At 43.0% G+C, this 20,754-nt stretch overlaps 1 pseudogene; it reads left to right on the top strand.

Annotated features, from left to right (window-relative positions):
- On the top strand, positions 15,613-16,836 carry LOC102178797 (annotated as a pseudogene).

Here is a 20,754-nt window from a genome sequence, read left to right as displayed (position 1 = left end):
AGCAGTAAAGAATCCCCCTGTACTGCAGGAGATGTAGGAGACATGGGTTCAATCCCTGGGTGGGGAAGAGCCGCTGGAGGAGGGCACGGCAACCCACTCCAGTATTCATGCCTGGAGAATTCCATGGACAGAGGAGCCCAAGGGGCTACAGTCCATAGGGTTGCATAGAGCCAGACATGACTGAAGCGATTTAACATCACTAAGGCCCATGCCTGGAAAAGGAAAAGGCAATCCACTCCAGTATTCTTGCCTGGAGAATCCCATGGATGGAGAAGCCTAGTAGGTTACAGTCCACGGGGTCACAAAGAGTCGGACATGACTGAGCGACTTCACCTCCAGTATTCTTGCTTGGAGAATCCTGGGGACAGAGGAGCCTGGTGGGCTGCCATCTATAGGGTCACACAGAGTCGGACACGACTGAAGCCACTTAGCAGCAGCAGCAAGGCCCATGCCCATTTTATTGTCTTCACCAAAATGCATACCTCAAGACCACAGCTTGCTCATCATTATAATCACCCCACCACATACTGTATCCTCCACACGGTAGATCCTCATAAAATGTTAGAGAACAAATACTCAGGAATAGCTTCTCCCATAGAATAACAGCTCTCTGTTTTACATCCCCATCCACCTGAGGAGACTGCTTGGATGAATTCTTCCAGCTTCGTTCTTCATATGCTTCTTCTTCCTCAAGTATCAGTGTCCAGCAGGTCCCTAGTCTTTCTTTGCCATCATCCCAACTCCCTCATTAATTGGCCAAGCCAGAATGGGCCTGGGAGTTCAGATAAATCTCTTATTCATTTATAAGTGCTTCCCTGGTGGCTCAGATGGTAAAGCGTCTGCCTGCAATGCGGGACACCTGGGTTCAATCCCTGGGTCGGGAAGATCCCCTGGAGAAGGAAATGGCAACCCACTCCAGTACTCTTGCCTGGAAAATTCCATGGACTGAGGAGCCTGGTAGGCTACAGTTCATGGGGTCACAAAGAGTCAGACACAACTGAGCGACTTCACTTTCTTTCACTTATAAGACATTTATTTCAATATTTGGGCTTCCCAGGTGGTGCTAGTGGTAAAAAACCTGGCTGTCAAAGAAGGAGACATAAGAGATGCAGGTTCAATCCCTGGGTCAGGAAGATCCCCTGGAGGAGCACATGGCAACTCGCTCCAGCATTCTTGCCTGGAGAACTCCATGGACAGAGGAGCCTGGCGGGCTACTGTCCATGGGGCCACAGAGTCACACACGACTGAAGTGATTAGCAAGCACACGGGCATTCCAATATTTATCTCATGTCTACCTTGTGCCAAGCATTCTTTGTTCTAGGTGCTGAGGATACATCAGATAAAATGGTCAAAGACATTTTATAAAATGTTTATAAAATGATAAGATGGTCAAAATTCCTGCCCTTATAATGTTTATATTTTAATGGTTTAGTCTGAAGACTGCACTGAGAAACAGATTGAGAATTAAAAAGTGAGCTTTTTGCCCAAATTGCCAAATTCAGTTCAGCCATATATGTATACGGCTTCGTTTTTCCACTTTAGTTTGACAATTGAGCTCTATCTGCATGAGACTTTCTGTGATCATATTTCTCAGCCACAAACACCAACATACATAATACACAGTCCGTAGCACCTATGCCATGCTAGATAGACACTGGCACCTGCAGACACAACTATGCTTCAGCAGTAACCCAGTGTATGCGCTCAGTAGTCATACGTTCACCCAAATAGCAAGCCTCCCCACATTAGGATTATGCCACCTTCCCCTCCGCTAACACAGATCCATGCAGACACATTGTCTAATGTGTGTACCTGCAGAGGTACACGAATGCACCTGCAGACCTCAGCTTCCCCTCCAGGCTCCTTCCTTCTCCCCTAGCAAGGTGAGGGATGTGGAAACGTGCTCCCTTTTGTCAGGAGCAGAAGTGCTTTGAAAACTATCATGGATGTATATTGGACCAATTTTCGAAATGAGCTGGGCAAGACCTGGGTGGAAGCATCTTCTCTTAATCATCAGTCTCCTTGCCCTCTTCTCCTGGACAAGGCAGGACCCGGAGGCTATTTTGAGGCTGAAAACTATTTAAAGTGGCACATTAGCCTACAGGAAAAAATGAGGAATTTCTGTTGGAGAAGGTTACAGAAAAGAAAGAACGGATTAGGGAAACGATGGTCATTCTGTCAAGGCGCTGCAGTCCAGGTTTAGAGGTTCTCTGTGATTCTCCCTGCCCTTCACACATTGCTCCAAATCTTAAATTGTTAAACATCAATGTGTTCATGCTCCTGTCTCCACGCAGAACCCTGACCAGTAATAAGATGCAATGTGTCTTGTGTGAAGGGAACTAATACTCAAAGACCATTCTCAATAGGCCAGGCCTTGCATATATTTTATTTCACTAAAACCTTAAAATGGTCCAAATGGGAGGTCATACTTACCTCCATTTTGTGAACAAGAAAACCAAGGTTCAAAGATACTAAACAATAGTGGTATTGGGATTTGGACTCAGTCCTGACTGACTTACGAGCTTTCTATTCTCTTTCTTCTCCTGTGCTAGAACTGATCTGAAGTCAGGGAAGTTTGAGTTTTTAGGATTATTTTGGCTTTTTTTAAGCAGCGTAAGGGTGTTATTCTGAGCCAGGGGCAAGGGTTATAGCCTATATTTGTGAAACAAAAACACTGACCTGTGATAGCAGAGTGCATGTCTGACTCTGTGACTCCACGGACGATAGCCCACCAGACTCTTCTGCCCATCGAATTTTCCAGGAAAAAATACTGGAGTGGGTTGCCATTTCCTACTCCCGCAGATCTTCCTGACCCAGGGATTGAACCTGCTTCTCGTACATCTCCTGCATTGGCCGGAGAATTCTTTACTGCTGCAATATATTGATAGAACAATATGGTAAAATACGTTCACAGAGCTTCTAATGATAACGTATGTCTTTGTGTGTTTACAGTCTCTAAATGTTTCCCATCTATTGGACCCTTTGATAGTCACACTAAGCCTCTAAAGGACGCACTCCATACTCATTTTATATTTAAGAAAACTGAGGGGGCAAAGAAAAGTGTCAGTATTTACTGAGGAAATGATTTCTGTCTCTCTCGTGTGTGCGCGCAAACACACACACACACACATACACACTACCTGCTAGGGGCCTCTTGTGGGACTATGCATTTTCTCCCATGCCATCTCTGTGAAATAAGATTATTTTGCCCATTTTACAGATGAGGAAATATTTGAGCTCTGCAATGAAACATTGCATTTAGCACTATATTCCAACAAGCTCAACTAACTGGCGTCTAAGTCATCCTGATGGGTGAGTATCAGAAAGCCTGCCCTAAACACTACCAAGAGGGGGGTTGCTTCACTCAGGAAATGTTTCCCCTGTCTAACTCAATCCTTGCTTCTATAGTTTCATTCTACTTCTTTGTGGTTTTTATTTCCCCAGAAAGAATGAACAACGGCTGCCCGTGGTCCCACAAACAATAACTCTTCAGAGATTTGAAGCCCTTTGTGGTGTGGAAGACGGTTCTCTCCCAGTGCCCATCTTTTCATGTTAGAGTGGACTTAACTCTGAGTGTTCCTCAGTAGAGGCTCAAAGCTGTATGTAAGCATGATCACTCTTTTTCATTTTCTGGACCCTGAAGATGTATTTCATGGGCCAAACAGCCTGTCAAGAAGCTCTGGCTTGCCCACCAGTAGTAGGTGTGAGTCTGAATCACCTGGGAGAACAGAAGGCTGGTGACCTAATTTTCATCACACCTTCCTGTCTTTTACTCTCTTACCTTCTTCCCCAGACTAGAGGCCCTTTCCTTGCTTTTCTCCACAGATCTAGGGCCACTGCTTTTCACCACCCTTTTCAGATGCCTCTTGCAAAACATACATAGAGACAGAGGCATGGCATCTTGTGTATATCTGTTCACGTTTCTCTCTCTCTCCTTTTTTATTTTCTTATGGCATTTATTCCCAGAAGTTTTTGTTTCTTTGGTTTCTTCTGGGGTATCTTTTTCTTCTGTGCAATCCCGTCTTCTGGTTTAGGAATAGTGTGTTATTTTTCAGTAAGAACCATCTCAGTGTGGCAGGAAGAGCTCATGAATGGGTTGATCTGACCATGAGTGCCATATCTTGGGACTCTGTTTATCTGAATGTGCTCAATAACCAGAGAATCTGCATCTAAGCCCTTAATTCAGCATTACTCTGCATTCTGAGCACGTGCAGTAAAAATTCAACACTCTTTTTGGGCCACTGACTCTGCATTCAAATCCTGAAAGATGATGCTGTGAAAATGCTGCACTCAGTATGCCAGCAAATTTGGAAAACTCAGCAGTGGTCACAGGACTGGAAAAGGTCAGTTTTCATTCCAATCTCAAAGAAAGGCAATGCCAAAGAAAGCTCAAACTACCGCACAACTGCACTCATCTCACACACGAGTAAAGTAATGCTCAAAATTCTCCAAGCCAGGCTTCAGCAATACGTGAACCATGAACTTCCAGATGTTCAAGCTGGTTTTAGAAAAGGCAGAGGAACCAGAGATCAAATTGCCAACATCTGCTGGACCATCGAAAAAGCAAGAGAGTTCCAGAAAAACTATGACTATGCCAAAGCCTTTGACTGTGTGGATCACAAGAAACTGTGGAAAATTCTGAAAGAGATGGGAATACCAGACCACCTGACCTGCCTCTTGAGAAACCTATATGCAGGTCAGGAAGCAACAGTTAGAACTGGACATGGAACAACAGACTGGTTCCAAATAGGAAAAGGAGTATGTCAAGGCTGTATAGTGTCACCCTGCTTATTTAACTTATATGCAGAGTACATCATGAGAAACGCTGGGCTGGAGGAAGCACAAGCTGGAATCAAGATTGCCGGGAGAAATATCAATAACCTCAGATATGCAGATGACACCACCCTTATGGCAGAAAGTGAAGAGGAACTAAAAAGCCTGTTGATGAAAGTGAAAGAGGAGAGTGAAGAAGTTGGCTTAAAGCTCAACATTCAGAAAACTAAGATCATGGCATCTGGTCCCATCACTTCGTGGCAAATAGATGGGGAAACAGTGGAAACAGTGGCTGACTTTATTTTTCTGGGCTCCAAAATCACTGCAGATGGTGATTGCAGCCATGAAATTAAAAGACGCTTACTCCTTGGAAGGAAAGTTATGACCAACCTAGACAGCATATTGAAAAGCAGAGACATTACTTTGCCAACAAAGGTCCATCTAATCAAGGCTCTGGTTTTTCCTGTGGTCATGTGTGGATGTGAGAGTTGGACTGTGAAGAAAGCTGAGTGCTGAAGAATTGATGCTTTTGAACTGTGGTGTTGGAGAAGACTCTTGAGAGGCCCTTGGACTGCAAGGACATCCAACCAGTCCATTCTAGAGGAGATCAGTCTTGGGTGTTCTTTGGAAGGAATGATGCTAAAGCTGAAACTCCAGTACTTTGGCCACCTCATGCGAAGAGTTGACTCATTGGAGAAGACTCTGATGCTGGGAGGAATTGGGGGCAGGAGGAGAAGGGGATGACAGAGGATGAGATGGCTGGATGGCATCACCGACTCGATGGACGTGAGTCTGAGTGAACTCCGGGAGTTGGTGATGGACAGGGAGGCCTGGCGTGCTGCAATTCATGGGGTTGCAAAGAGTCGGACACGACTGAGCAACTGAACTGAACTGAACTGACCCCGCATCTGGCCCCACTGTTTGACCTGGGCCCACCTCCCAACTCCACTATCTTAATGACAGAGTGGAACTCACAGCTCTGTAAAGGGACATCCTTCAGGTACTTGGTGGCTTTTCAGATATACATACCCTTAATGGCCTGGGCAGTTCCATGAGTGTTCTTAGAGTGAACACAAAGATATGAACCTCGTGATTTGCATGATTTTGTTCAGTTTCCTGAGTCAATTGAATGGCAAACCATTTTTAGAGGTCATTTCAAGCCTCTTACCAGAAAAGCTATCCCTTCATGTTAATCTTTAGTCCTGACCTTGATTTTTCTGTTTCATTTCTTTCCATCTTTCCAGCACTTATCTCTGCAGCTCAATAAAGTGCCTCCTGGTCTGTCTCTGTCTTTCTTTGCCTTGGTCCCTGTGTCGTGAGTGCCATCCTGTCTCCCCAATGGACTGGACTCTACCTGTAGGAAGAGGGTCTCCTGTCTCCGGATTTTCCTTCTGCTCCCTGAACACAAGGTGGTCACCTCAGAAGTCACTGATCCACATGTCATCTGATAATCCTCCAAGTCAGTGAGATATTTCTTAAATTCTTATTTTTAAAAAAATGTATTTATTTGGCTCTGCTGGATCTTAGTTGTGGCATGTAGGCTTTTTTTAGTTGCAGCATGTGAGACCTTTAGTTATGGCATGTAAACTCAGCATGTGGGATCTAGTTCCCTGACCAGGGATGGAACCCAGGACCTGGCGTTGGGAGAACGGAGTCTTAGCCACTGGACTATCAGGGAAGCCCCTCTTAAATTCCTATTTAAGATCTTGCCCTAATTCTGGATATGAATTCAGCATTTTTCGAGAACAAATGTTTCTTGCTTCTGACATTAGCTCAGCATGACAGGGAAAGTGTGAGGAGAAAAAAGAAATATGGTGTTGTGGATGAACACAATTTCTTGGGCCAATTAACTGAGACAGTTCACATGTTTACTATGTTTAAACTACTGGGTGATTAATTTAGGGAGCTTTATAGACAGTATAATACTCTACCAGAATAAGGCATAAACCAGTTTATATAAAAGAAGAGAGAAACAACCCTGAGATATATCTACATCTGATTATGACTAGGACAATTAAAAGCTAGGAACATTAAAACATTAAAATTTCCATAAATCATGTAGTCCAGAATGTGGGTACATGGGGTGGGAGGTGGGAGGGAGGTTCAAGAGGAAGGGGACATATATATATTTATGGTTGATTCATGTTGATACATGGCAGAAACCAACAGAATATTATAAAACAATTATCCTCCAATTAAAAAGAAATAAAATTTTAAAAAAAGAATGTGAGTACAAAAAGTCAACTATTAAACGTTGGCATGCCAACTATCTTTGGGAAATTTAAAAACCTAACATGACTTTTCCTTGCCCGTCAACATGCATCTTGGCTGCCCTATCCCAGTCATTCCCAAATCAGCATTGCAAACTCTTTCACATGGGATTGCTTATATAAATCACAATTGCTAAGATGTAACTCCTCGGGCAAATCAAATTTAAACATTTGGGCGGCGTTTCCTGGCAGTCCAATGGTTAGGGCTCAGTGTTTTCACCACCATGGGCCCAGGTTCAACCCACAACTAATATGCTGCAAGCTGCACAGCACAGAGGGGAAAAACATTTAGTAATAAAAAATGTTCATTGTCCACTTCATTTTTATTAGAACAACTGATCAAGAGTTGCCTGAGATTAAACCAAGAATATTTACTGAGTACTTGGGACAGCTATGGTGATACGGCAAGGGGTGACAATGTGAGGTCAGTTCGAGGCCACAAAAGAACCAAATCATATTACTGAAAATGGGACTCTGGATCAGCCCCAGACCTTTAAGGCCTGAAATGCCCGTTCTGCTCCACACGTTTTCCCTCAGTGTTTCTGACCTCACCTTGCCTATTCTCCTGTTTTTTCACCTCAGCCTTTCTGGGACAGCTGCACCTATCTACTCACATAGAAAAAGCTCTCTCCCTTCTTCATTCTTCTCTTTTGATCACGAGATGCACGTGTATAATGCTTAAAGTGCCTTTTGGTGTTGCCAACTGATTTCAGTGGATGGGGAACAGTACTTTGATTCAAGTAGCCCAGCATAGATGTATCATCAGCTAGCTCTCTGTCTGCCTTTCCCTCTTTTGTCTCTCTCAGTAATCTTTCATGTATTCAACAAATATCTATTAGGTACTTCCTGTGTGCCAGGAATTATATTTGTGGTTCGATAGTGACATGATATTGCTGTGTCTCTCTAATTACCTTCTCTCGTAGCTCAGTCAGTAAAGAATCCACCAGCAATGCAGGCGACCCGGGTTTGATTCCTGGGTCCGGAAGATCCCCTGGAGAAGAAAACAGCAACCCACTCCAGTATTCTTGCCTGGGAAATCCCATGGACAGAGGAGCCTGGCAGGCTACAGTCCATAGGGTGGCAAGAGTCAGACATGACTTAGCAACTAAACCACCACCACCACTCTACCAGAAATTTTAAAAGCCTAAAGAAGGAAGTTATACTAAGAAAACAGCTATCACAGGAAGTTGACTTCCCCGCTTATTTCTGGAGGATTTATTAATTGGGGGGAAGGCAGTGGCGGGAGGATCAATATTGATGATCAGAGATTTCCACACCTTAGCTTCTGCCCTGGACTGTGGGGGTAGGACAGGGTTGCCTGCACCCATAGTCCCTCCATACCTTCTCACTCTTATTTTCTTGCCCCAGTCCCCACACCACCCCCATCAACCAAGAGGAGTCTGTCACTGTAATTATGCAGTCTGTAATCAACGAAGTCCCATTAAGAAATAATGAGGCCAGTAATGCAGTGGGTGCTATTGATGGGGGATTAGTGAAACTCATGTGGTTTCCTACAACTCCCCCACTCTCTGAGGAAGTGGGGTGGAGAAACTGTTGACTCGGCACCCTGAGCATTAAGCCCTGTGCTCCCTGCAATGCTCCCTAATTAAACTCCATGCTAAAGTTGGATGTGTTGGATGGACATGGATCCCTAGGTATGTGAGAACTCTCAGGATCACTTCACAGTCATCTCTGCATTCCCAGTGCTTGCAAGCATCAGTGCCCAGTAAATGGTCCATGAGCACTGGGAGAGGGTAGGCTGGTAGCCCAAATTGAGCACAGGACCGAGTGTTCTTACTCAAAACTTCCTTACACAGACTGTGGATCCATTAGCACTTGTGTAAAGATCGTTGACTGCTGGGGCTCTTGGTCCCAAGAACTACAGCCTCTTTTCATACTACTCTCCTGTTGAATCCTGCTTGCATTGTAATTACTTATATACAATGGCATAACCTATTGGAGGACAATGACCATTGTATACAGCTTTATATTGTATATAACTTTATATAGTTTTGTATGTGGCATGTTTCCTAGCTGCAGTAAATCTCTCAGGCTTATTTCACAGCAGCAAGGATTGAGGCTAAACATATGGGAAAACTGCTATGCTGGAAAGTCGAAGGAGCGATCCCCAAAATATCCCTTTTTACTAATTTCACTGAGTCTAGTGAAACAACAAAAGCTGTATTGAGGAATAAGCAATCTAGAGGCTCATGAAGTGCTTTATGTAATCTTCTACTGCAAGGGAGCTTGCGCTATACTAAGATACTGGTCTTCTGCTTTCCCAAAGTGAATTCCACTGAGTCTAAAGAGCCTTCTAGGCTTCCCAGGTGGTGCTAATGGTAGAGAATCCATCTGCCAATGCAGGAGATGCAAAGGATGTGGGTTCGATCCCCAGGTCAAGAAGATCTCCTGGAGGAGGGCATGGCAATCCACTCCAGCATACATGCCTAGAAAATTCCATGCACAGAGGAACCTGGGGGCTACAGCCCCTGGGGCTGCAAAGAGTCACACGTGACTGAAAGACTGAGCAGGAAGAGCCTTCTACGGGAAAGCCCCTTTCAGCCCAAGGTTCCTACATGTGCGTTCTTAGCATCTCTTGAGCTTGCAGTGGTTTGTATTTGCTTTTTTCCCCTTAGCCCATGGATTTGAGCTGGGCGAGCCACTTGGGCAAAGATAAAAGTTCATGAAGTCATTCCACTAGTTTCACAGCCTCTGAGTGTGCATCCCCCTCTCAAGCAAAGAAGGAGTTTCAGCTTCTTTCCGGGTAGAAAGCTCTGCTGCAGAAGGAGGCAGTATGAGCTGATGATTAAAGGCACGAGTTTTGAGTCACATAGGTCTGTGTCTCAACCCACTCTTTTGCTTTGAGGGCAAGTTACCTAGTCTCATCTCTGAAATGATGGTAACAATTCCCACCGCAAAGGTTGTGAGTATTATTAAATTACCTACCAGCACTGTACCTGGCTGACAGTGAATGCTCATTGTTAAGAAGAATAGAAGGAAATCTAGCTTCGATTCTCCCTTTTCCACAATGTGCTGTGTAATTTTCCTAGACTTGTGTGAGCTGTTTCATTGCTCTCGTGTCTTTGTGTTTCGTTTCTCCACGAAACGGCAAGGTCCTCTGAGCAGGGCCAGATATTCTTTGACATTATTTTATATTCTTTGATATTATTGAATAATTGATACCTGGCCTAAAACCACAGGAGATTTTAGAACAGGTATCAAAAAATTATGATTGGCCCTTCTGCCATTTCAAGTTCATGAAATGTATTATTTTGATCTATGTCAGAGAAGTTTGCTCTGTATTAAGACATAATTCATCCATTTTCCTCAAAAATATCCAATGGAGTCCAAAAAGCCTTATATGTAGTTTGAAGAAAAAAGGAGATCAGGAACATAGGTGCACAGAGCAGGTGGCAAAAAAAGCCCCGCAGAGCAGAGTGGGGCTGGCAGAGAAAACTGGGCCTGTTTGACTTGGCTGGACCCACACTGAAGAGAACCTTCTCTTCCAGGACTGTAGTCACGTGCTTTGCAAGTCTGAAAAGACAACCTCCTGGCATGAAACCACAGTTGCAGGGTGATCCTGGAGCTAGGGGTCACCTCCGTAATGTCCTTCTCTTCCCCAAACTAGAGTTCCCTTTCTTCTTATTTCTTCTTCCAATGAGAATATAATTTTGGCAAGAGTTGATCATTTCCCACTTATTATCTGTTCATTTTGCCATTATCTCTGTTTGTTAAGATTTTGGAACCATTTGCGGCAGGTATTTTGTCTTGGCCCAGCTTTTTCCTGTTACCCTGCATCCCTGGGCTTGGCCATCTCCTTGCTCTATCATTTGGTGAGAGTAGAAGAAAACAAAACCCTCCTGATAGCCACTCCTAGAGAAACTCTTCCTGCTGGATCAGAGCCCTCAAGGAACACCTTTCCATCTGTATCAGAAATCTCTTTCAACTGTCGGTATCTAGTTGGTTACCAGAAATGTGGACAGCTGAGACGACTGAATTGTCGTTCAGTCTCTCAGTTGTGTCCGACTCTGTGACCCCATGGACTGCAGCACACCAGGCTTCCCTGTCCTTCACCATCTCCCAGAACTTGCTCAAGCGCATGTCCACTGAGTCAGTGATGCTAACCAACCATCTAGTCCTCTGTCATCCCCTTCTCCTCCTGCCTTCAATCTTTCCCGGCATCAGGGTCTTTTCCCATGAGTCAGCTCTTTGCATTGGTGGTCAAAGGATTGGAGCTTCAGCCCCAGCATCAGTTCCTCTAAATATTCAGTGTTGATTTCCTTTAGGATTGACTGGTCTCCTTGCAGTCCAAGGGACTCTCAAGAGTCTTCTCAGTTCAGAGACAACGAAGGTGAAAGGCCTTGGTTTGATGGAGATGGAGCTTAACCTCTGAGAATGTATGAGGGGTAGATAACCTTTCCCAACCTTCATCTTCCTCACTCCACATCAGCGTTTGTACTTTGAGACTTGTACGAAAGAATATTTAACAGTGTCGTTCCCCTTCAGCTGGAAGCTTATTGGCTGGTTCCATGACATGTTCCACAAGGGAACAGGTTGATTTAGACAGTAGAAAGCCTCTGCTATTCAGGACATGGGAGTGAGGGAAATGGAGCCAGAAAATGTTTCATAAGACAGTGAGAAAAGAACACGAAAGATACCCAAAGTACTGCAGACCTGCTTAAAAGCAGGACATATTTAAAAGACCTTAAGGACTGAGGTGCTTGTAACATGAGTGATGGGTATTAAAGCCAAAAGTTCTCCACTTTCAAATGGGCATATTCCTAAACCTACCAAGCAAAGCAGAACCCACAACATCCATTGTGCTATTTTATTTTGCCCATATTCATGTGTTGCTTTGTAATTGTTCTCAAGTTGCTTTTGTTGTAAAAGGTAAACTTTTATTGAGTTTACCTTCATAGGTAAACTCCCCCTGGACAGGATCTGACTCCTCAGAAGAGTCTCCCCAACCAGAGGTGCCCATTCAAGGCTGTACATAAGTTCAAACACAAAGATGAACCAACCACAGTGTAAAGCCCAGAATCAACACCCTGCCTCTGAGGACCTCGCTCCAGACTAATATATAATCCAACCATTTCCTTTTCGTGAGACAAGTATTGTCTAAAGGGGTCTGTGTGTGATTTTGAGGGGAAAGGGTAGACTCAACAGCAGAACTCAGGTCCCAGTTGGCTTTATGTCTGAGCCTGTGAAAGGGGAAAAGAAGCGAATCTTCCCTGCAATGGCTGACCAAGGAAGGACGAGCCTTAAGATTCACCGTGGAAAGAGGCTTTTCAGAGCCTTTCTTAGAACAACTCAACTCTTCCAGTTTAGTCTATTCCTATTCCTTGCCTTTCCCACCTATAATTCTCTCTTGGCAAGAACTCCACACTGAATATTCTCAAAGTGCTTTGTAGACTTTAATTAGTTCCGTGGGAAGTTAACGCAAAACGCAGCCTTCACTCTGCCAGCAGGGATGATGGCGGTAGGGGCGGAAGGAAGGCAGGGAAAAGATGGACAACCAGAGCAGCTTACAACCTACTGAAGGCCATGTGGTGCAGGAGGAACTGAGGTTAAAATCCCTGATCCTTAGTACAAATTTCTTAGCCCTCCAGATTCCTAAACAGGTAGTGGGTTCATCCTACTAACCTACTTTGCTGGGGTGCTGTTGATGAATGCTTATAAACCCTATCCTAGATGATAGGTTTGGAAGATTGTTAAGGAAAGCATGTCATTAAGTCCATACTCACCCCCTCCTCGACAAATAGCCCTGGAGGGAAATGGGTGTTAGCCAGGACTGGAGGGACTCCACTTCAATGGGGGTGGTTGAGGTTTAACGACAGGAGGACTTTTCCAACCGTGAGGGAACTCAAGGGCATGTATTAGGGGGTGATACTGGGGAGGGGACTGAGGAAGGCCTGAAATGGGTGACACATGGGAAAAAATGGTACAGAAAGACGATCAATAAGTGACTGAATTCCACTCAGGTCACTGTGGATGGTCACTTTCCTAAAATCCAGGATACAGTTTTATCGTAGTTTCCTTTCCTCTCTTTCTAAGAGAGTAAAACTTCTCTGAGGCCTACCACAAAAGAATCGGGTGTTTGCAAATTAGGGACACGTTTCAAGCCTGGGATTCATCTGTGTTTCTCTAGAAGAAGTAATCTGAGACTTAGGTTTGAATCCTTTGTCACTTCCATCTGTTTGAATGAATTAGTTACTAAACTTCTCTAAGCCTTGATTTATTCATCTGTAGAATGGGCCTAATAGTAGTTCTTAACTCAAATGTTTGTTATGAGCGTTAAATTAAGGTAAAGCCTTAGCACAAAGCCTCACACATAGCAGCACTTGGTTCGTTTTAGCTACCGTCATGGTCTCAGTCTTTTCTCTGTAGGGGTTATCCATTTTGAAGTTTACCCGTGCTCTTTTTTTTTGATCAATTTCTGATGGTCTCCCTGGTCTGCCTCTTAGCTATCTCCTCCCATCCCTAATCAATGAGAAGTCAGGGAATACTAATACCAAATTCTTTTTCATGTCATTTAGGACAAAGCAGAATTAGGAAGGGTAACCAGCTACTGTAAGAAAAGATTACATAGATTATCATAGCTCTACACACCAGATATGTTCTCATAAAGCTATTAAGTGGCTATTTCTATGTTGAGTAATTTTTAGATGACTTTCTTTATGCTTCTGAAGTAATATTCTCATAGAAATAAGAATCACTGTTAAGGGGAGAGAAGCTAATATTTGAATGTGAGACAACTTCCATATCCAAGTCTAATTGAATTTTCCCAGTCACCAAATAAAGAAGTCCTTATTATTACCATTTTATGGGTTAAACAACTGAAACTCAGCAAGGTTAAATAATTTATTCAGACTCACTTTTCTAGGGAAACGGATGATGGAGCCTAAATATAGATATAATTCTGGCTCCCAAATCAATTCATCTTCTACTGTATCACACTCAAAGGAGTATTCCTATTTATAAATGGCCAAATCTATGTGCATTTAAGTTTCCCACACAAATTCCAGAAGCACTTGATCAATAAATTCACATGATCTTGAGTATAAATTTAATTTTTAAATATTTCCCCTTATACTTTAAAATAGATATGCATCCTCTTTAGGAAATTATCCAGGTCTTCCCTGATGGCTCAGTGGTAAAAAATGTAGAGACACAGGTTCTATCCCTGATCTAGGAAGATCCCACAGGCCGCGGAGTAAACAAGCCCGTGCCCCACAACTATTGAGCCTATGCTCTAGAGACCATGCTCCAAAACAAGAGAAACCATCTCAGTGAGAAGCCTGCACACTGCAAATAGAGTAGGCCCTGCTTGCCACAATTAGAGGAAAGTCCACACAGCAACTAAGACCTACCACAGCCAAAAGTGGATAACTAAATAAAATTTAAAAAATTTTTTAAAAGAAATCATCCACATTTCCTTTCATTAGTCAGCCAAAAAATGACTGTTGCCAGGTAATAATGAGAACATATTTATGATTCTATTTATGTAGTACTCTAGAAAAAGCAAGCTATTCTACAGTGACAGAAGTTAGGTCAACGGTTGCCTAGAAGGGCTGAGGCTGGAGGGCTAGATGGCAAAGGGGCAAGAAGAATCTTCTGAGGGGGACAAATATATTTATCTTGATTGTGATGCTGATTCTACAAATGTATTTTATGTTATATTATTCAGTCACTAAGTTGTGTCTGACTCTTTGTGACCCCGTAGACTGCAGCACGTCAGGCTCCTCTGCCCTCCATTATCTCCTGGAGTTTGCTCAGATTCATGTCTGTTGAGTTGGTGATGCTATCTAACCATTTCATCCTTTGTTGCCCCTTCTTCTCCTGCCCTCAATCTTTCTCAGCACCAGTCTTTTCCAGTGAGTTGGCTCTTTGCATCAGGTGGCCAAAGTATTGGAGCTTCAGCTTCAGCATCAGTTCTTCCAATGAATATTCAGGGTTGATTTCCTTTAGGACTGACTGGATTGATCTCCTTGCAGTCCAAAGGAGTTTCAAAGTCTTCTCCAACACCACAACTTGAAAACATCTATTCTTTGGCGCTCAGTCTATTTTAAGGTCCAACTTTGGCAAAGTGACGTCTCTTCTTTTTAAAATGCTGTCTCGGTTTGTCAGTTTTCCTTCCAAAGAACATGCATCTTTTAATTTCATGGCTGCATGGCATGCATTCCATGAAATTACAAATGTATACTCATGTCAAAATTTATAAAAATTTAGAAAAACTGACTGTATATTAATAATCTATACACAGAAGAAGTAATGCCTCATTAAAAGTTATAGTATAAAACAGAGCACCAGAGACTTCCCTGTGGTCCAGTGGTTAAGAACCTACCTTCCAATGCAGGGGATGAAGCTTCAAATCCTGGGTTGGGTAACTAAGATCCCACATGCCATGGGGCAACTATGTGGCCCATGTGTACCACAATTAGAGAAATTCCATGTGCTGCAAAAAAGGCAACACACAAAATAGGAGCCCCCATACCTCAGCAAACAGAGCACAATTTCCCTACATCCCATTGGGTATGAAACATATTGCCCCTCCTGCCTCAGAGCAGCTATGATGGAAGATCTGAACAACAGTCCCAACTTCCTCTCAGAGAGGATCTTGGACCTAAAGCAATAAATGGAGATTTTTCAAAGTGATGCTGCTTTATGGGGGGACATATCTGATTCTCTTTGTGAGAGAGAGAAAGTAAAATTCACTGTTCACACAAAGAGTTCATTGCCAAATTTTTAATAAAATGAGTTTTCTGTTGTTGGAGAGCATGAGAAATTTACCTGGCTTAATGATTCCTCCGTTGCAAATGAAGACTATGCAGGTTACACTATCCATCCAGCACTGCCGAGACCTGATTGTGATGCTTCAAGCGAAGAACTACAGAAACTTGGAAAAGGAGAAGGGTCTATGACAAAGGAAGAATTCACAAAGATGAAACAGGAGTTGGAAGCTGGTATTTGGCAATATTCAAGAAGACGGTGGCAATGCACGAAGTGTTCCTGTGTTATGCGGCAGCACGTCCTATTTTAAGGAAAGATTTAAATTTCTACAACTTCTTGGAATTTAATAAAGATTTGAGTGTGCGAGGAAAAAGAATGAAAAAGAGGAACTTGAAGATTTCTTTAAAAACATGGTTAATATCAGCAGATGGAGTAGTTGTTTCTGGAGTAAAGGCTGTAGATGATTTCTCTGAGCATGAATGAATATTCCTTTTAGGTTATCATAACCGAGTGAAGGGTACATCTGCTAAATCTGATAGGATCACAAGATCCGAAAAAAGTGCTGGCAATGATTGCAATAGAATGGGTTCTTCATTATCTGCTTTAGGAACTCAGGATTCTACAAATACATGCAAGTTTTTTTCTTAAAGTTTCAGAACCATTTGATAAAACAGGAAAAATAGAAGCACAGGTATCAGCAGATGAGGACCTCAAACTTCCTGATCTTTTACAATATTACTTAATAGAATTCAAACTGCTACAGATCTCCTCTATCGGAGATGTAGGTCACTAGTGTATTATTAAAATGCTAACAAAGCACTGAAAAAAGCAAGACAGAAAAATAAAGACGCTCTGCAGGCTGAGATGTCCCAAACAATTATGCTGTCAGAAACTTGAAAAAATATCCGAATCTGCAAAACAAGAATGTACAGATTTTAAAACAAAAAGAGTCACTGCATTCAGGAAAAAAAAATCAGTGTAACTGGCAGAGTTAGAACTGAAGCACGCAAAGGGTAACCATAGTTGCTACAGAATTGCCTGGAGATGTTATGGAGACACATAACCTTCCTTAAAAAGGGCTGCCTCCCTTCAGATTTAATTCTTTTAACAATTAAAACATTTTTTTTTCTATTTTTTTGGTCACACTGCATGGCATGTGAGATCTCAGTTCTACAATCAGAAATCAAACCTGCCGCCCAGCAATGGAAGCACAACATCTTACCTGGACCACTAGGGAAGTTTCCAGATTTAATTTTTCTTTTCTTAGTTGTGTTAGGCATTTACTGCTCACTGGAAACAAAAGAAACAGATGATAAAGGGCATCTACTCTCCCCCTTTTCTGAGAAACAATGGCCTGGTGCCACCCACGGGACCTGTAGACCTGCGCCTGCATCCCAGAGAAAGGCAGATCATCGCACCCTCCTTGTCTTCAGATGCTCAAAGTGCTGTCTTTTTAAAAGTAACCTCTAGAGCTGTGTTTATTTTATAAATAGTATCCCTTGTGGTTGTCAGTCTTTTTTTACCTATAAGCAATGCCTGAAGTTTAACCCTTTCAAAATACATTGTTCAAACAAGGTGAGATTGCCTTTTTGGGTTTTTTTGTTTGTTTGTTTGTTTTTTAAAAAACTGTACACCACCTTAGTTTACTCTTGTATCCCGGTAAATCATCCTAATCAGACTTATTTTTAATCAATGAACATTTCTTAGTTTTGGGACAGACTTTATGTAATTTTTATAAGTATGATTTCTGAAGAAAAGCAAACATATTAGTATGTTTGTCTTAAACTTACAGACTAAATCAATTATTGTCAAATAAACAGTGATAACAGTGAAATAAACAAACACATTGCCTTCTACACTCCAGAGCACAGCTGCTTCCCGTAGTTGTCAGCTGCCCAGGGGCAAAGGCTGTGTCTCTCTGGTTCTTAACCTCTAGCATCTAGTACAGTGCCTGGGACGCAAGTCCTCAATGGGTAGTGAAGAGGACTAGCTATTTCCTCTGGAATTTACACTTTGGGAAGTCCCATAGAATTCAAATGTTTAAGCAGCTTGCTAAACATTTATCAAATTGCCCAGAGTGGAAGAGCCATATCAGGAAGCTTAAGTTAAAAAAAGAAGTTTGTGCAGAAGTCAGTTCTCAGTGGTTCCAATTTTATATTTAACCATTAAAAAAAGTGAAGAAATTACATTGATTTGCTAACTGAAATTGTTCTGATGTCAACCAACTTTGAGTAGCATGTCTACAGGGAAAAAAAAAGCTCTAAGAGAACAAAGGACTAGTAAGAAGAACATCTATGAAAATAGCAAGTGCTTAAGCTGTAGATTGTAACTGTGGGCTTGGTATTATGATTTCATTAATACAAATAGTGGGGAGAGTACAATAGTAGTGTATTCTCACATCTCACATCGCTTATTCACCTTTGATAGATGATCTTTCCTCCTACTGCCCCCTCCATTAAAACCAGCTAATGCTAACACTCACAACTTCCATCCCCTTGGTCTCTAAATTTTATCATAACCAATAGCCTTTCCAAGTCTCTTACGTTAATTAGGGGCTTCCCTGGTGGCTCAGAGGTTAAGGCATCTGCCTGCAATGCGGGAGACCTGGGTTCGAGCAGATGTGGCCTTACTGCTTTTAGATCAGCTTCTCCACTTCTGTTCTCACCCCATCTCCTTCCTCTTTCACCTGTCCTTGATCCATGTTTTCATTTCCCTCATCCCAAATAAATCTCTCCTTGAATCTCTTTCCCCTAAAATGCCAATCCCCTTTCACTCTTCAACCCATCATCTTTCCAAAGCTTCCTTCTCTGGTTTTTCCTATCTCAGTTTATGGAGTCACTGTCTACTCAGTCTCTCAAGCCAAAAACTTTGCAATTATCTTTAAGTCCCTCTCTTCCACAGCAAGTTGATCATCTAGGCTTGTGACCAGTTGAATTGTATTTCAGAAATATCTTGTGAATACATTTCTCTGCTGTCTCTTCTCTTCTCTGTTTTGGCTCAGACTATGATCATCATTACCCTGAACTATTGCAACAACCACTATATACTTCTTTCTACAAGATTGCCGGGATAAATATCAATAACCTCAGATATGCAGATGACACCACCCTTATGGCAGAAAGGGAAGAGGAACTAAAAAGCCTCTTGATGAAAGTGAAAGAGGAGAGTGAAAAAGTTGGCCTAAAGCTCAACATTCAGAAAATGAAGATCATGGCATCCGGTCCCATCACGTCATGGGAAATAGATGGGGAAACAGTGAAAACAGTGTCAGACTTTATTTTTGGGGGCTCCAAAATCACTGCAGATGGTGATTGCAGCCATGAAATTAAAAGACACTTACTCTTTGGAAGAAAAGTTATGACCAACCTAGATAGTATATTCAAAAGCAGAGACATTACTTTGCTGACTAAGGTCCATCTAGTCAAGGCTCTGGTTTTTCCCGTGGTCACGTATGGATGTAAGAGTTGGACTGTGAAGAAGGCTGAGCCCCGAAGAATTGATGCTTTTGAACTGTGGTGTTGGAGAAGACTCATCCAACCAGTCCATTCTGGAGGAGATCAGCCCTGGGATTTCTTTGGAAGGAATGATGCTAAAGCTGAAACTCCTGTACTTTGGCCACCTCATGCGAAGAGTTGACTCATTGGAAAAGACTCTGATGCTGGGAGGGATTGGGGGCAGGAGGAGAAGGGGACGACAGAGGACGAGATGGCTAGACGGCATCACGGACTCGATGGATGTGAATCTGAGTGAACTCCGGGAGTTGGTGATGGACAGGGAGGCCTGGCGTGCTGCAGTTCATGGGGTCGCAAAGAGTCAGACACGACTGAGCGACTGAACTGACTGACTGACCAGGCATCTTCCATTCTGCAGCCCAAACTTCTACACCTCCCCCACCGCTGCCACCACCAAAATTATCTTTCTGAAATATAATCCAGTTGGGTCACTCCTCTGCTCAAGCTTTGATCTGCATTGCCCATAGGACGGAGGCCAAGCGCTGGAGTGTGGCACTAACTGCCTGTCAGGCAAACTCCCCATCACTTACCCTAGGCTGCAGCTACACTGACTTGCCTATTGTCCTGTGCTCTGTGAAGCCACGTATGTCTTCATATGTTGGTTCTTCTGCCTGAAATGCTCTTCTCCTGGAAAATTTTTACTTGTTCTTCAGTGCAGCTTAAATATCACCACTTCTGAAAGGGCTGTGTTCCCCTCTAAAGAGTTGGGTGGTCCCTCCTATGTGCTCCTGGCATTTTGTTTATACTTTCTTCTTTTTTTAAAGGGTTTTGCCTCTTTAAAAAGTTATTTACTTATTTATATGTACTTGACTCCACCAGATAGTAGATATTCAGTTCAGTTCAGTTCAGTCACTCAGTCGTGTCTGACTCTTTGCAACCCCATGAATCGCAGCATGCCAGGCCTCCCTGTCCATCACCAACTCCTGGAGTTCACTCAGATTCACATCCATCGAGTCCGTGACCCCATCCAGCCATCTCATCCTCTGTCGTCCCCTTCTCCTCCTGCCCTCAATCGCTCCCAGCATCAGAGTCTTTTCCAATGAGTCAACTCTTCGCATGAGGTGGCCAAAGTACAGGAGTTTCAGCTTTAGCATCATTCCTTCCAAAGTAATCCCAGGCTGATCTCCTCCAGAATGGACTGGTTGGATCTCCTTGCAGTCCAAGGGACTCTCAAGAGTCTTCTCCAACACCACAGTTCAAAAGCATCAATTCTTCAGTGCTCAGCCTTCTTCACAGTCCAACTCTCACATCCATACATGACCACGGGAAAAACCATAGCCTTGACTAGACGGACCTTAGTCGGCAAAGTAATGTCTCTGCTTTTGAATATACTATCTAGGTTGGTCATAACTTTTCTTCCAAGGAGTAAGCATCTTTTAATTTCATGGCTGCAGTCACCATCTGCAGTGATTTTGGAGCCCTAAAAAATAAAGTCTGACACTGTTTCCACTATTTCCCCATCTATTTCC

Source organism: Capra hircus, chromosome 5 (genome assembly GCF_001704415.2).
Source record: "Capra hircus breed San Clemente chromosome 5, ASM170441v1, whole genome shotgun sequence".
In the NCBI taxonomy this organism is placed as follows: domain Eukaryota; kingdom Metazoa; phylum Chordata; class Mammalia; order Artiodactyla; family Bovidae; genus Capra; species Capra hircus.
This window is presented reverse-complemented; position numbering and strand designations above follow the sequence as displayed.